Consider the following 6,488-nt stretch of genomic DNA (forward strand, 5'->3'; position numbering starts at 1 on the left):
GGATCAGATAAGTAACAGAAAAAATATATGAGTCCTTTTATCAGAGTTCAGCATGAATAAAACATAACATTCTGTACTTGTTGTGTGTCAACATAGACAACAGTAAGAAAATGTTTCTTCTAATGGTAGCTTTGGGGGAGGAAAGTAGTGTACGATTGTGAGAGGGATGGAATAGGGAATTTTTATTTTTTAAAATCACAAAATCAAATAGAAGAAATGATTCCCTAAAATGGTCCAAAGTTTCTTTGGTTGATGATATTTGATCTTGAGTTTTTTTAAATGGAGTTTATTTTTCAGAACATCTCCAGGTTTATAACAAAATTCAGTGGAAAATAGGGTTTCCATATAACCCTTGTCTCCATATACACACAAATCCTGCCCCCACTATCAACATCCCACAACAGAGTGTACGTTTCTTACAAGTTATTAACGAAAGTCCATAGTTTACATTATGGTTAGCCTAGGTTTTGTACATTCTATGGGTTTTTGCAAATGTATAATGACATCTATCAACTATTATAGTGTAATACAGAATAGTTTCACTTCCCTAAAAAACTCCTGTCCTCTGCCTGCTCATCTCTCCCTATTCCCCAATATCTAGAAAGCCCTGATCCTTTTATTGTCTCTCCACAGTTTTGCCTTTTCCAGAATGTCATAGGGTTGGAATCATACAATATACAGTCTTTTCAGATTGGTTTCTTTCACTTAGTAATATGCATTTGAGGTTCTGCTACATCTTTTTGTAGCAGAACCTCAGAGTTTGGGGGGGGGGCTTGATAGCTCATTTCCTTTTAGTACTAATTAATATTCCATTCTCTAGATGTACCATAGTTTATTTATCCATTCACCTGCAAAAGACATCTTGATTGCTTCCAAGTTTTTGGCAATAATGAATAAAGTTATGATAAACATCTGTGTGTAGGTTTGGGTGTATATACAATTTTCAAATGATTGGATAAATACCAAGAAGCATGACTGCTGGACTGTATGGTAAGACTATGTTTACTTTTGTAAGAAAATTTCAAACTGTTTTCTGAAGTAGCTGTACTACTTTGCACTCTCACAAGCAAGGAATGAGAATGCCTATTGCTCCACATCCTGACCAGCATTTGGTGTTATGAATGCCCTGGATCTCAGCAATTATTATTGGTATCCTACTGTTGTTTTAATTTGCATTTCCCTGATGACATATAATACTGAACATCATTTCATATGCTTGCTTTTCATCTTTATGTCTTCTTTGCTAAGGTATTTGTTCAGAACTCTTGAGCATTTTTTTTAAAGATTTTATTTATTTATTTGACAGAGAACACACGTAGGCAGAGGCAGGCAGAGAGAGAGAGAGAGGGAAGCAGGCTTCCTGCTGAGCAGGGAGCCAGATGTGGGGCTTGATCCCAGGACCCTGGGATCACAACCTGAGCTGAAGGCAGAGGCTTCAACCCACTGAGCCACCCAGGCGCCCCAGTGAGCATTTTTTAATAGCGTTGTCTGCATAGATGTTCATGAGAGATGTTGGTCTGTTGTTTTCATGGAATTTTTCATCTGGTTTTGGGATTAGGGTGATGCTGGACAGCATTTTCTCAGCCTTCTAAATTCTAAACATTTTCTTCTGAACATGTCCTCCGAATATCTTGTGCAACATTGTAAGCAAAACTATGGAAAACTTGTGTCTTCCAAGACATATAATTTTTCTTTATATACTTTATATTACATGCTTTATATTTATATATTTTATATATTTTATTACATATTATGTATTATATATGCTTATATGTTATATACTTTTTTATATATTTATACATATAAAACAAGCCTCAACTATATGCAATATATGCAACTGATAAGGACTCACTTCAGATTTAAAGACACACACAGACTGAGAGTAATGGGATGGAAACAGCAAGCAAAAGAGAGCAGAGGTGCCTATATTTATATCAAAAAAAAAAACTAAATCGATATGGTCACAACAGACAAAGGATATTATAGAATGATAAAGTGGTCAATTCATTAAGATGATATAACAACTGCAGATACATCTGCACCCAATATCAAAGCACCTAAAACATTAAATATTAAATTTTTTTAATATTAAAAATAAAGCAAATATATAAATATTGTGGCAATTGTATCTTGGTGTGATGATAGTATGGGTCTATGTGTATGTCCAACCTCATCAAATTGTAGATATCAAAAATGTGCAGTTTTTTTGGTGAATACAATGATGCCTCAATAAAACCACCTTAAAAAAAAAAAAAAGTAACAGCAGATCCAGCTCTGCCTGGCCCTGGAGAACCCAGTTCTTGGGATTCTTCTCCAATGCCTAAGATTTATCAGCCTGAAGAAAATTATGTGTTCGTGCAAATGTCATCTGCTGAGACACCCCACATGGAGAACATTTCTCTTCTTCCTTCCTTCATGGATCTGCTTATTCAGGACAGACCCAAGTGCCCCACCAATCCCAGGGTGAAACTACCACATACTTCTGCAGAGTAGAGAATAGTGAGGAAGGAAGATATGGCCCAGGGCAAGAAACAGAAGATTCGGACCATGTTCTCTCCGACCCAACTCTATGTCCTCAATGATCAATTTCAGAGACAAAAATACCTTAGTCTCCAACAGATGCAAGACCTTTCCAACATTCTGAACCTTAGCTATAAGCAGGTGAAGACCTAGTTCCAGAACCAGAAAATGAAATATAAAAGGTGGCAGGAAAAACCACTGGCCAAAGGAGAGCAAGAGTATGACTCAGAAAAGCACAGCAAACACGGAATACCCAGGCTTCTATTCCTACCACCAGGGATACCTGATGAACACTTCCAGAAACCTTCCAGTATGGAGCAACCAGACCTGGAATAATCCAAATTGGAGCAACCAGACCTGGAACAGCCAATCTTGGAGCAACCACTCCTGGGACAGCCAGTCTTGGAGCAACCATTCCTGGACCAGTCAGACCTGGTGCCCACACGCCTGGAACAGCCAGCTCCACAGTGGTGAAGAGGAATCCTTGCAACCCCAGATCCAGTTCCAGCAAAATTCCATCAGCGATTTGGAGTCCATCTTAGAAACTTCTGGGGAAAGTAGTAGTGTAATACAGCAATCCGCTAAGTATTTTAGTACCCAGCAAATAATGGATTTGTTTCCAAATTACTCTGTGAACATACAGCCTGAAGATGTGTGATGATGAGTGTATTATTCTATCTCAATTTGGGCAGTAGGCTGTATTACTTCTCCTAGGCTTTGTCTTTTAGGATCCTGTATCTCTGCCTCAATATTGTGTTTCCCATTATTTTTATTATATCTATTGAGGAGGTACAATTGGAGTCAAAGGTTTCAAGTAGCATTGGCTGCTATTAACAACATGATAACAGGTGTTTCTGGCTATAGATAACTAGATAGAATACTACCTATCTTTAGGCTCTAGAATCTAGCCTCAAGAATAGGAAGTAAAGATACAAAGACATGTGATGAAGGACAATTTGTATTTTCTGAGATTTTGAGGCTTTTCTTGTTGATAACCTCAATTGTTAACAGAAGGGAGTTGAGGGAAATTGGAAGGGGAGGTGAACCATGAGAGACTACGGACTCTGAAAAACGATCTGAGAATTTTGAAGGGGTGGGGGGTGGGAGGTTGGGGGCACCAGGTGGTGGGTATTGTAGAGGGCACGGATTGCATGGAGCACTGGGTGTGGTGCAAAAATAATGAATACTGTTATGCTGAAAAAATTAAAAAAAATTAAAATAAAAATAAAAATAAAAAAGCAAAAAAAAAAAAAACAGTGAAGGGTTAAGCTATAATATGCTTCATTGATTTCCTCTGCCCCTTGTGAGGTTTTGCTAGAATTTTTACTTTGTTCAGTATTCCAGTATTTTTAGAAAGATGCTTTGTATTTTAATTTATCATGATAATAGTACTAGTTTGGGTGGTTGGTTTATAGGTTTAAGTACAAATAAATAAAATACCCACTTTACCCTTAAAAAATAAATATAAATAAATAATTAAAAAACAAGACAAACAACCAAAAAAGAGACAAATTAAAAAACAGAGTTTAACTGTAGAGAACAAATTAATGGTTACCAGAGGGGAGATGAACAGAGGAGGATCAGTGAAATAAGTGAAGGGAAATAAGAGTATACCTATCATTATGAGCACTGAGTATGGTATTGAATTGTTGAATCACTGTATTATATACCCGAAACTAATATAACACTGTATGTTAACTACACTGGAATTAAAATTTTTTAATTAAAAATTAAAAAACAAATTAAATGTCAATCGAAATAAAAGAAATATCTCTAACACTCAATAAAGTAAAAATTCACAATGGCTGGCATCCAATAAAAAATTAACAGGCATGACAAAATGTAGGACAATACAACCCATAATGGAAGAAAAAACAGTCAACTAAAACCAAACCACTACTAAAAAAGATACTAGAATTAGCAAACAATAATATGGAAATAGTTATAACATCATTCCATCATTCCACTTCACTGGAGTGGTGCCTGGGTAGCTCAGTTAGTTAAGCATCTGCCTTGGGCTCAGGTCATGATCTCAGGGTCCTGAGATCAAGCCCCATGTCGGGTTCCCTGCTTACCAGGGAGTCTGCTTCTCCTCTGCCTCTCACCCCCCCAGCTCATGTTCTCCCTCTCTCTCTCTCAAATAAATAAATGAAATCTTAAAAAAAAATTTTTCAGTGAAAACATGGAAGTTATTTTTTAAGACAGTGTAAATTGAAATTTTAGAGATGCCAACCACAGAGTCTGAGATGAAAATACACTAAATGAGGTTAATTAAATATAAGATTTTGCCAAAGAAAAAAAATAGTGAACTTCAAGACTTAGCAACAGAAACTATGCAAATAAAACGGGGGGGTGTGAATCAAGTAAATAAATAAAACACATCAGTGAGCTGTGGGACAACTTCAAGTAGCTTAATAGAGGTATACCCAGAGTATCTATAAAGGCAGAGGACAGAAAATATATTTAAAGAAACAATGGCTGAATTTTTTCTAAATTTAATGGAAAACAAACAAACTTGGCCTTGGAGCTGCAAATACATAGTCTTGCTCTAAGAGCTCACAGTCTAATGAGAGAAATGCACATTTAAAATAAACTCAATAGGGGCACCTGGGTGGCTCAATGGGTTAAAGCCTCTGCCTTCGGCTCAGGTCATGATCCCAGGGTTCTGGGATCGAGCCCCGCATCGGGCTCTCTGCTCCGCAGGGAGCCTGCTTCCTCCTCCCTCTCTGCCTGCCTCTCTGCCTACTTGTGATCTCTCTGTCAAATAAATAAGTAAAATATTTTTTAAAAATAAAATAAATTAAAAAATTAAAATAAAATAAACTCAATAAAACTGATACCTGTAATAAGAAAAGTATATGCAAGGAGGTAAGATTTAACAAAAAAGGCTACTGCTAAGTAAGGATTTTTAAAGATAAACTGAAATTTGGCAGAAAAAGGAGTCATGGAGATAAGAAAATGTCCAAAGAGAGGACACTCCAATCAAAATAGGTGGTAGCAGCAAAAGCACTGAAATGCAAAGCTCCAAAGTATCCAAGTATCCAAGGAAGGGCAAGTTCAGCACTCTTGGAACATGGACAGTGAATAAGGACAGTCATACGGACAGGGGAAATGGATAGGAGTTTATCCCTAGAGTAAAAATGAAGTCTATGATGACTTCCGCATTCTCTGCTAAGGTGCTTATCCTGAAAGCCATGGGAAGTACTTCCAGGTTTTAATAGGAAGGATGGCAGGTTAATAAGATTTGCATTTTGAAAGGTTAGTGTAAGTATGCACAGAGGTACCAAGACAAGACAGAAACTGCTACAAATGGTATAAACTGGAAACAACGAAGGTTTGAACTAAGGCAGGACAATGGAGTCCTAGAAGAAAGGTCAAGTGATGTTTCAGGAAGTCCTGGTTGATATTCAGGAGCCAAAATCAGTAAACATGGATAATTTGTTGATTGTGGGAGATAAAGAAGAAATCAAAAAAAGACTTCTGGATGCCACATATGTACTACTTGGAAATATCGGGATAAACTGCAAACCTTCTGTTTGCCTTCTAGGCTATAAAGTTTCCTCCATTTTTTCCCTAATTGTCACTCCTCCATCTGCTTTCTGCCTTCCAGATACATGTTAAAATGTTTCATTTGTTCAAGAAACACCTTTCCACTCTTCTCATTGCGTTTATTTCATTATCATTACCCAATTCTCATTTTAACATTTGTGTGGGAGGGAGAGGTATTCAAATGAATGAACCCTATCTGCCATCTTGAACCAATGAACTTCATAGCAGATAATCAGGGAAAATTAAATTATGCCTAATCCAGGACTGCACCCTGGTGAAGCACATTTTTTAATGATGGAAAAATTATGTCTATTGTTTGGCAAGTATTTCAGGGTGTATTTTGTTCTTGGTTTTAAATTTTAGTAGTATAGTCATCATGAATATTGTTGGTCAGATTAAGTATGAACTTCTAGAAGTGG

The 6,488-nt window shown here is 36.8% G+C and overlaps 1 pseudogene; it reads left to right on the top strand.

The window, feature by feature from the left end:
• Positions 1 to 2,310: 2,310 nt before the first annotated feature.
• Positions 2,311 to 3,178, top strand: LOC125094291 (homeobox protein NANOG-like; annotated as a pseudogene).
• The last annotated feature ends 3,310 nt before the right edge of the window (positions 3,179 to 6,488 follow it).

Source organism: Lutra lutra, chromosome 2 (genome assembly GCF_902655055.1).
Source record: "Lutra lutra chromosome 2, mLutLut1.2, whole genome shotgun sequence".
NCBI classification, from domain to species: Eukaryota; Metazoa; Chordata; class Mammalia; order Carnivora; family Mustelidae; genus Lutra; species Lutra lutra.